Here is a 12,467-nt window from a genome sequence, read left to right on the forward strand (position 1 = left end):
TAGCCTCTTTCCCTCTCTTTCAATTCCCAGTTGGGTTGGCAATTCTCCATTAAGATCAATATCCAAAAGCATACGGGCGTAATTCCCAAATTCCCCTTACAGGGTTGCTTTATCAAATCAGATTAGCCCTCTTATACCACTAGCAATATCTGCAAGGATTTGCGAGTCCCAATATTCCCAAGGAAGCCCATAAAGTCTAATCCAAACCTGCACGTTCGTTGAACGTTCTGCATACGGGTCAAAATTTGGAACCCAAGGCTGAAGTCTAAAGATCCCCGACTTTACATTCATGGCCCCTTTGCTCAATGATTTCTCTTTCGCTGATGGAGATGGTAGAATTACTTGAAAGAAACCACGATCGATGGATATTAGTCGCCATGTTTCCGTTATTCCCCATATCTTGTTCAAGGCATTCCAGAGATCTGCAACCTTCCATGGCGACTCGCCTTTTGATAGAGTTAACCGGCCTATCAGTGAATTCGAGCATAAAGTCAGTCTTCTTTTATAAGCCGCCTATGAAATTCGGATAGATTTAATACCCCCACAGTCAGAGATCTTTGTTTGGGGCGCTAGCGTGATTCCGATTTGGTTTTAAAGAACTGAAGCGAAGGAACGCTTCGGTGAAGCGACTGGAGTCGAGGAAGAGAATTAGATCTTTGGATTGAAGAGATTTCTGATGCTCAAGTAATCTTCAGGCGGCGCGTTTCGATCGGCCAAGGTGACCGCCAATCAGCGCCGAGAAACCCGCAAGCGGAGAGCAGAGGCAGCGGATAGGGTTTCTTCTCGTGGAGATTGTATATTCAATAAATAATTATCCCAACACATTATACAAAATTATTTAAAACTTGTAACACATTATACAAAATTATTTAAAAACTTGTGTCTTTACTAATTTAATATTCTTTTTGAGTAAAAAATGTATGCGGAAAACCAAACAGAAGCTTAGACATCTCAACCGTAAGTTAGCATCTTCGCGACACAACCCACGAAAGCGTGACCGATATTATTAAATGGAAAAAAAGGGTAAAAAGAGAAATAAAATCAGTATAAATGGAGAAAAACTAACATATTCTAAAATGAGAAATATTGTTCACATTATTCGAAAATGGGGAGGAGCAGAAGGCAGGGCTCACAAGTCCACCAGATGAGGTCATTCCTTACTAACGAGTTAGGATTAAAAGCATTCGCCACTTTGTTACTTTCCCTAAAATTGTGAGTGACCATAAGATTCCTGAGAGACAATGTAGCCAATCCTGCTTGATGCACTAAGGAATCGATGAAGGTCGTCTTCAGAAAAGTTCCTGTAACGATCTGGTCCTGAGCGGGTGGCGCCGGGGTAGAAGACATGAGCAAGAAGCTATGAACTGAATCTCACATTAGAAATGGAAATAGAGTGACAGATGTTTATTAATAAGATAAAAATCCAATATATGCCGATGCATTTTAAAGACGTGTGACTCAAGATGTTGGATTTTGGGTCAAAACGGACAATATCTACAAGATATTGGATTAGGATATTACAGTTTAACAACATAATGGTTATATTTAATCAGCATCCTTATGGCTTAAAAATTTACAAACTGATACCTTGAGGTTTATTCCGTTAGCAAACACTAACTAAATTGACTAATGATGTTAAAAGTCAAACGGAAAAAGAGTTAATTTTGTCCTTATATTTATTTATTTTATAAATTAACCCATTTTATTATCTAATTATCACAAACAAATCACAAAATAAAAAAATAAAAATCAAATAGACCATCTTCTCCACGGGTACAATGTTCGATTGAAAATACAAAGATGGCTTTGAAGGAATGGAGCCAGATAAATTATTGTGCGAAAGAACCAAGCGCTGTAACTGATCCAAATCTGCAATTTTCTCTGGAATCTTCCCACTGAATTTGTTATTCCCCAAGTCCAATGCAGTCAACTCAGAGCAATTTCCAATCTCAATTGGAATAGTCCCCAACGTATTAGGTACCGTTTGGTTCGCGGAATGGAATAAAGGAATAGAATAGCAAAGAATAGAATAAATATTTCTAAGAATAACTATTTCTATATTTAGTTGGTGGAATAAGATGGAATGAAATAGATAATTTTTTTACTCAAAAGACAACAATGCCCACAAATGTAATTTCTTATTTTTTTAAAAATTTTAATGTGCAAAACACACAAAACATGAAAAGAAAACACAAAAAAATGTACAAACAGTAAAACGTAAAAAATAAAAACGTAGAAATGTGGAAAGTTGTGAAATCGCAAAAATAGGAAAAAATGTAGAAAAACACATGAAATTGGGAAGATGCAAAAAACACGAAAAACGTTAAAACACGAAAACGTAAAAAACGTTAAAAACGTAAAAAAGTTAAAAACACGAAAACTTGAAAAAACATGAAAAAAGCCAAACACAAAACAAAATATAAAAACATGAAAAATTGTTAAAACACGAAAACGTGTAAATACGGAAAAAGATGAAAACAACACGAAAATGTGAAAGCATAAAAAACGGAAAAATGTCAAAATCACGAAAGTAAAAAATGTTAAACAAAAGAAAAACATGAAAAATTGGAAAAACACAAAAACATGAAAAAAGTGGAAAAACACGAAAACGTGAAAACACTATTAATTTTAGTTTTCTTAAATTCGCATTTTCATGTTTATCACGTTTTTTAAGTTTTCTCACGTTTTGTCACGTTTTTGTGCTTTACCATTTTCCGTATTTTTTCACGTTTTTGTGTTTTACATATTTTCACGTTTTTGTATTTTTCGTGTTTTGTTACTTTTGCGTGGTATTCATGTTTTGTGCTTTTTTCTGTTGATTTTTTTCGCGTTTTGTTGTTTTTCGGGTTTGTTCACTTTTTCATGTTTTCATGTTTTTTTTTTTACATATTTTCGTGTTTATAATGTTTTCGCCTTATTCTCATTTTCAGTGTTTCATAGTTTTCACATTTTCACATTTTTCATGTTTTTTTAAGATATAAATTATAGACTTGCTTAAAATATAAATTATAGATTTGCCAAAATTAAAGGATTTGAGAAATTTGATAGAGAAAATGTTAGGAATTTAGTGGAGGGTAGGTTTGTAAATTACAAAAATAAAGTATTAAGAATAGCTATTCTTTGGATAAAAAATAGCTACCGCGTAAAAAAAAATTGAATCAAATGTGGGAATAACTATTCTGTAGGAATAACTATTCTGTAGGAATAGCTATTCTATTCCCTGTATTCCGCGAACCAAACGAGCACTTAGAGTTCAAACTAAGAATAGAAAGATCAGTCAGATTCCCAATCACTGGCTACTCTTGGCCACAACAATAACAAAATTATCTGAAACATCTTTCGCCATCACTGAAGCAATTGGTAGTAAACATGAGTTAAGTTTATGGAGGAAATTAAACTCACCATTGAGAGTAAGAGGATTTCCACCTACAATTCGAACAGGAAGAGTAAGCGAGAGAGATTTGAGTCGATTTCTACCTCCAATTCAAACAATAAAAGTGAGCATGAGTGATTCGATTATCGGTTAAGGATCCAATACTTTCTCCATTTTTTGTGAGTGCGAGTTATAAGAGAAAGATATAAAAATTGCTTTTGACTGATAAATAGTAAAGAGTAATTTAGTCATTTCCGAATTCATAAATGGTAAAAAATCTAACAAACAGACGGAAGGACTTGGAAAATACATCATCAACCGAACCAGACAAGTTGTTTCCATTAAGATTGATCTGCGTCAGTGCCAAACAATTCCCAATTTCAATTTCAGGCGATATTTTCCCTGAAAACTCATTACTGTCTAGAAAAAGCAAATCAATTTTGAATTTCAGAAACTGAAACAAATTAAGAATTTTGAAGAAAAAGTAAATCTGTCTCGATTGATTTTAGAGAGAAAAAAATTTAAAAAAGAGGAGAATGGGCGTAGATAGGCCGCCGGAACCATTTTAATCCCGGGTAGTTTCGGTCCCCTGTTTCAAAAAATAATTCTCGTGGTATTGAATTAGCCCATTCAATATGGCCCATAAGTGTTAGACTTGTCCAAAATTCAAAATTTTAATATTTTGGACCTATTAAGTACACCCTAAATGTAAATTTCTAATTTTTTTTACCTGTTAGGTCATCCTTAAATCCAAATTATTATTATTATTATTTTGGCCTAGTAGGTCAAATCAAAATTTTTTATTTTTTTTACCTCTTCGGCCCTCTCTAAATTCATTTTTTTATATGTTAGGAATCTGAAACAAAATCTAGCTTAATTTTGAGAATTTGTATATTAATACTTAAAAATTGGTTCTTGACCACTCAAATTAACACACATATAATACAAAAAAAGATTGAGCAAGTTCGATTTAGCAAAATATTTTTTTTTTTGCGAACGGATGTGTAAAATCGGCCGCCCAACCGAGCAATTCTGTATTCGCCACTGAAAATGAGAGAGAAGGGAGAGTAATAAGAAGAACAAAAATAAGACTTTAAAGATAGATGGAGAGAAAATTTAATATATAAGCCTTTGGTATTTATTAATAAATCTCATATTATTCTAAACTTGTTTAAAAACGAATTAGTCACCTAAACTTAAAGAATGTCTCATTAGCCTCCTAAAGTGATATTAGCCATTAGTATTTTTACCTCTTTGCTCTCGTGAACTTATTAACAATGATCTATTAGCTTTCTAAACTTGTTTAAAGTGATATACATTTTAATTTATGGATCTCAAACTTAGAGTGAACTTGGAAACTAAATTAAGAGCCAGGTGTTAAGGTAGTGATTGACTTGTTGTATTGGTATTGTATTGTTAGTTTATGTCTAATGAAACTTGGAAGAAGTTTTTTATTTAAAAAAAAATTAATATATACATGACAGATTTAATTGTTAGCATTTTACTTATTTTTTTTAATTATGTTAGTAATATTAAATAACTTAGATATAATTATTGTTTTGAAAGTCCAATAGCAGCATCATTTTCAATAAAGAATGCAAAATGTTACCTAAACATATGAAATGGTAATATTTTTAACTTTTTTTTACTATAATAATAAAAAATTTACTTTCAAAAAGTATACACTTTTTTTAATAAATAAAATGACACCTAGGATGTGGAAACAACTCTTTACTTTAGGATATGTGGACCATTTGTTCTTTTATTTTCTTTCAATCTTATACTATTGTTGATAATATAGATTAGATAAAATTAATTTTCTAGTCCTCAAACATCTTTTTAGAAATATCAACCCAATTGAGTGGATAGAAAAATCTATTCATCAATTTTGAACAAAAATAGAATTCTATTACAAAAATAATTTTAGCTTTCAAATAAAATTTACTTTTTTTTTGTTTTCCAATTTCATACTTATCTCTTTATTTACTCAAAGAATGATAGTGTGTTTTCTTATAGTTGGAAAACATATTTAATATATTGTTTAGAACCAATTAGAATTACGTTTATAGATTAAATGGTTTTGAGCCGTCTAAAACAAAGATAATTTATGTCCTGTTTGTTTGCTGAAAAATATTTTGCAATGGAAATATTTTTTTTTGATTTTTTGGTATTTGTTTGTATAGAAGAATAAGTCAAGAGGAAAATTTGTACAGAAAGTAAAAAGTTTTACCTCTAAACTTTTGTTACCTTGCTCCATTCCTCCATTCCTTCATACCCATTTAAAAATAATAGTCATCCACCACTTTTTCTCATTTTTTTTTATGTTGTAGCTAAACACTGTAAAACATTTTATTTCCCAACATAATAGTTTCTTTTACCCACTATAGTAGTTATTTAAGGTGCAAGGCGCAAAGTTGGTCCTAGAGCCTTGACGCTAGGCGCAAATTAAGACGCCCACCCGAGCTAGACGAAGCGCAAAAAAAATCATAAATTCATAATACTAGTCACAAATAATCACAGATAGTCAAATACAAAAAAAAAAAAAATCATAAAATCATAAATTCATAATACTAATCATAAATTCATAATATTGGTCTCTGGTTGTCTCATGAACTCGATGAAAAGTATCGATACTTTATTTCTTCCTTTTTCTTTTATTTTCTAAACTAATCTCAGTCATTTATCTTATTTTTAATCCATAGTTGATAATAAAAGAATCTAAAAAAACCCAAAAAAAACCCTAAACAGCACCAACGAAGCAGAGACACATAAGACGCACACCTGGCTAATAGCGCTCACCTTTTTCATCCAGAGACGTGTTTTTAATAACTATGCCCACTATTTTTCAAAACACAATATTTTTTAATAAATAAACGAAGTCTTACTATAATAATAATTTTTTATATAAAATGACATGTAAGATTTAATCCTTGGGAAACAGCTCTTTATTTTCTGACACATTAACTCTCTAGTCCTCTTCTAATTTTTTTTATTGATGCCTAATAAATTATTAAGACTAATAAGATTGGTTAGTGGAATATTGATGAATTTAATAATAAAAATATAAATACAATAAATGGTAATTAATTTATTAGGCCTCTATTTTTTAGATAACATATTTTGAACATCCTTATCATTTATCAATGTTGCCTTTTGGTCTTTTTGGTTAATTTTTTTTTTTATCTTTAACTGTTATATAAAGAAAATAACAGTGTAATATGATCATTTTGTATCGCGTTATGGATATCCTGAAAGTTAAGATTCTGATTAAAAATCTAAAAAATAGACAAAAGAATCAAACGGTTTGATAAAAAAAAGAGGAATTTTCTAATATGTTTTTTAAAATAGGAGACTAAATAATATTTTCCGTAAAAAATAGGGATTAATAAATTCTTTACCCTATAATTCGTATAAAATAAAGAATGGTTAAAAATAATTCGTCCTCAAATATCTTTACTGAAATCCTCTTTTGATTAGTCAATTTGTTAGGACTTGTTGTCTCAATACTTTATACTTTTCCACAAATGTCCATTTCATAATTTGGTCGATGAGAAAAATCAAACCAAAACATATGAATTTTTAATTATGCTTAAATGAAAATTGAAAATACAGTTTGTGGAAATTGCTCTTATAATATGATTAATTTTTTTTTCTACTCAAAATACAATAGGTAGAATTTGTAGTTTTTAAGAATATTCAAATTCCATTAGTATATGGAGTTTTAAGCTTTCCAATAATTTGATTCAAAAAAAAAAAAACTTTCCAATAATTATTTTTTTTTCCAATTTTACCAATATCTCTTTATTTACGCAAAAAAAAAAATAAAAATGTTTTTTTAATTAAAAAACCTATTTAATTATTCCACCTTAAAAAATGTATTTAATCCATTGTTTAAAATCAATTAGAATTAAGTTTGTAGATTAAATAGTTTTGACTATTTTTAAAACAAATATAATTTAGCTTTAACTGTTCAAAATATTTTAATAAACATATAATAAATTATTTGTTGATTATATTTAAAATATGATGATTTTAATAATTATTAATTAAGTAAATAATAATAGTGGAAGCAGTCTTCGAACAAAAATGACATTTGCAATTAATAAAAATTACAAATGCATGAACACCACATGTAAGAGTGGGTTAGATTGAGTTAGATGTCAACATATAACATTTATAAATAATTGCAATATTTATGGACACTTTTTCGTTAAATATTTTTCCATAGACTTTTCATTGGTAAAGTTTACTTAAGGAATAAGGTAAGCAAATAATAGAGTTTTTGGACTAATATAAATGCCATATATTTGGTTGCAAATGTTTTTGGAATATTTATGGACACTTTTCATCAAATAAATTTCCATAGAATTTTCATTAATCAAGTTTACTTAAGCAATGGGCAAGGGAATACTAGTGTTTTGAACCAATACAGGGGTTATGTATTTGATTGCAAATCAAATTTGACCCTAACGTTTTTGTAGAAGTACATTGTCACGTCCATGACTAAATTTCTAGAATTTATACATTGGTATTAATATATATTATAATTATTGGGTGTGTGATTATTATTTGGTGCTATAGAAAAAGTTTAGGGTTAATTTGATGGGTTTATATGTAAATTAAAAATTTAGGGTAATTTTTAAAAGATTATAGAAAGACGGAAGATCAAATTGGATATTTTTCAGATTTGTCATCTGGTGCGGGGATATTCATCATCATCTTTCTTTCTTTTTCTTTTTCCTTCTCCTGTATCATCAGTTCTCTTCGACCGTTTCTCCACCATTTCTTTGATTTACGGAGATTTGACCGTCCAAATCACTTAAAATTTAAAATACAGCATCCTTAGGCATAGATCTAAATCCTAATCGAAAAGTTTCTGAATTTTGGAAGTGTTTGGAAGGGAAACGGCTTAGATAGAATTTATAGGAGAATTGAACCGGTGTATTTTCTTCAATTCATAGCCAATGTAAGTAACTATCAACTATATTTTGAGTTTTATGTATATAGATATATATATAATCAAAGAATTTCCAGAAATTGATATTTTAGGGTTATGCATGAATATTGTAAAATTGAGGTTTTTCACAATCTTGCTTTTTATTGTGAAATTATAGTTCAAATGAACTATTGACTATGTTTATATGTGAATTACAAATTTTATTTGGTTATGTTGATTTGAGGTTTCGTTGGTTGATTAACTTTGGAATTTTATTTGATTAAGGATTGATATTTTGGAGAATTGAACACTTGTGAGCTTGATTATGATCAAGTGAAGTATATATATATATATACATATATGTTTTTGGTTTCAATCTATATATATATATATATATATGGAATAAAATGTTTGGTATCCATTGAGAGTAGTCCGGTCTGGTGGATTTAATTTTAAAGACTATATTTAGTGAGAAATATGGCATGTGTACACAGTCTGAAGACCTATTGGGTATGACATAGAAGTGTTGGGTAAGACCATATGGGATAGGCAATATTAAGAGACGTCTCGTATATGTTGTGAATTGTGATTTGAATTATAAGGGGATGAACTCAAGAATGGATACAAGATTATATATTTTTGGTTTATGGTTTAATACCTTGATAATATTATGAACTTCAGGTTTGAGTATATTCTATAAGGTTTTGATTAAATCTTTATAAATGTATATAAGTAGCTATGTTAAATAAAATTGGTTTTTATAGCTGATAGTTTCTTATTGAGATTTTTGTCTCATTTTTTCCAAATGTTTTTAATGTTTTGTTTTAGGCGAGGAAGTGCAAGGTACCGAGAGGGGTACTCAATCCTAGGGCGAGGTTCGGTTACAGCTACGAGGTGCAAGTCGCCTCTAGGGTATTGCATCCATTTTGTTCATGTGCATATTTGTGGATAGTATAAGGACACTTGTATAACTTGTTTTTGGTAGTGTCCTTTTGTTTGGTTTGTATTATCTACATGTATATATATAATTAGTTGAAGTTGAGAACTTGAGGAATACTGTGATATGGGTTATGTGTGAGTCATAACTTTGAGCTAGAGATATAGAGAACTATCTATATAGGTGATGCTGGAAAATCAGATTCGTACCTTAATCTTGTGATGCATTTTTCGACCAGATATAGGCCGAATCTGTCATGGAGTCCTAAATGAAAATTCTTTATTTTTATCTTACGTTTCCAGGGGTTTTTGAATCGACTTAATCGGACTCAGTATGAAAAAGTTATGCTGGAAATGACATATGTTGGTCATTTTAGCTTTAAACTAGAATTTGGTTTTTGCTTTGACTTTTATCCTTATTTGAGAGATACTGCTACTGGTTTATATAACAAGTCAGTGGTAATGTCTCACCGTCTTATCTGATCTTATTTTAGGTCGGGTATGACATACATATTTAGTCTTAATATATGAAATTGTGCAAATTTGACTGTAATATTTTCAAGTAAGATCAATTTTAACCTTATGTTACCGAAAATTTGAAAAAGCTGATTTAACTGTTATTTAATTGTTAAATTAGATATTCCAAAAAAGTTTGTCAATAAATTGAAATAGTTTTGTACATTTTTTTTGTTGGTTATTTATGGTTATATTAGTAACACAATAAACATTTTAGATAGTTTGACAAAAAAACATTTTGATTAACTTATATGTGGTAAACTTATTTGTTAGTATTTTAACAAAAAAAATTACCTGTATTAGTAACAAATTAAATATCTTAGATAAAATTTTCAGAAATTTCTATAATAATATCCCAAATTTCTTATTTAACAAAAATGACAACGCAACTTGTAAGAGTGGGTAAGATGTCACTATTTTGGAATATTTATGAACACTTTTTTATGTAGACTTTCATTGGTCAAGTTTGCTTAAAGAATGGGTAAGGGAATAATAGAGTTTTTGGACTAATATAAATGTCATATATTTGGTTGCAAATGTTTTTGGAATATTTATGGACACTTCTCATCAAAAAAATTTCCATAGACTTTTCATTAGTCATGTTTACTTAAGGAATGTGGTAAGATAATAATAGTGTTTTTGGACTGTATTTGATTGCAATGTTTTTGGACTAATAAGGATCAAATTTGATCCTGACGTTTTTGTAGAAGTGTAGATTTATCTTAACTTATAAAATGATGCAAATTTAACCTTGCTATTTTCAAGTAAGATCAATTTTAGGCATATGTTACTGAATTTTTTTTATTAAGAGCTGGAACGAGGAAGGAGCGGCCCTAGACATCCCAACTATGTTGGCATCCCCAGGAACCGACCACCTCGACCAAACCGCAAACAAAGAAAAGGTTCATACAAAGGAGATAACAAACAAGGAGACATGGGCAACAAGGAAAAGAATCAATTTGTTTATGTAAGATCAATTTTAACCTTATGTTACTGAAAATTTGAAAAAGGTGGTTTAACTGTTACATAATCGTCAAACCAGACCTTCCAAAAAAGTTTGTTTATAAATTGAAACAGTTTTGTATATTTTTTGGTTGGTTATTTATAATTATATCAGTAAAGTTTGACAGAAAAAATTTGATTAACTCATATGTAGCAAACTTAATTGTTAATATTTTAATAGATTTTTTATGACTATATTAGTAACTCATTGAATACTTTAGACATAATTGATGTTTGGAAGTTACGATGTTACAGCTCAATAAAGTCAAACCATATTTTTCAAATTTACAGTAATATAAGGTAAAAATTGGATCTCGTTTGGAAACGTTATGTTGAAATTTGAACCATTTTGTATGTTAATGCCAAATCTACCATTTTGTATAAAAAATTACTTTCTGTTTGGCTCTTTTGTAGAAAATTGCGGGCGTGCCAGATAATTATAGTATTATCAAACTATGGAATGAAATTGAGTGCGCTTTCTAACTTCTAATTATCAAAACGATTGTATGGAATAAAAGAGATCGTAAAATTCCAAAAATTCGATTATCAAAACGATACCGACCTTACAGAAACGATTGAACAACAAATAAAATAAAAATGTACTGGAAAATGAATGAACTTTAGATCTGAAATTGAAACTAAAGGAACAACTGAGAAATTTAAAGATGCTGAAGTCTAAGGATAATTTGCTAGAGTTTTTGCTTGGGTTTGTTGAGTTGTTGAGTTGGGCTTTGTTCGTCAGATTCCTTCCTTTTATAGATGTTGGAGGTAACTTCCTGCTTCTTTCCACTAATCCACGTTCTCCACCACATTGAGTAACCGCTCCACTTTGAGTTCCACGATGAAATTGACGCTTTCTAACTTTCCTGCATTCTAATTGGCTCACAAAAATATACGTTAAAATAGTAACTGGCCTTCTGATGTTCCTTTGATTTACCTTAGGTTCCCCTTGAGGTTCATCCTAGAAAATAGTTTTCCCCCGGTGTTCCCTATTGAAAAATCTATTTAAACGTAAGTTAGGCCAATTAATATATTAAAAATAATTAAAAACCAAAAACTTAATTATGGTGCAAACACTTTCGAATTGTTAAAAATACAAATTTTGATCCGGGTGAAATGAATAAGGACCTGTTAACTCTGTTAACTGAGTTTTATATTAAAAGTTGATGTGTACAAAAATAAAATTTCAGAAACTTATGTATTCCTCTTAACGTGTTGAAATTGGAAACTATGAGCTCAATACAGTAAATAATGAGATACTCAAGATGTTTCTTGCTTACACTTTTTACTTGTATAATGATTTTATAATAAATTATTTGTTGATTATATTTAAGATGGTAAATAATTTATTAGTCTATACTGAAAAACATAGGTCTCTCTTTTTTTATTATTCTATTTGGTTATTTTATCTATTTTTTATTATTATTAAGCAAACATATCTTAACTTTTAAAACGGTGCTAGTACAATACAAAATTGCCATGTTATTCTATTATTGTTTATCTATCTGTTTATATTAAATATAATGGTTAAAAGTTTAAAAAATAGATAGAAGGATCGAATGATTAACATTGAAAAATGATAAATGTCTTATAATGTATGTAAAATATGCTGATATTTTAAAAATTAAAATCAATTCACTATAATTAAAATTTTAGTAATTATTAATTAAGTAAACCGAAATAGTTAAAAAAAATTACAAATAG

The sequence above is a fragment of the Euphorbia lathyris genome, chromosome 8 (genome assembly GCF_963576675.1).
Source record: "Euphorbia lathyris chromosome 8, ddEupLath1.1, whole genome shotgun sequence".
NCBI lineage: Eukaryota > Viridiplantae > Streptophyta > Magnoliopsida > Malpighiales > Euphorbiaceae > Euphorbia > Euphorbia lathyris.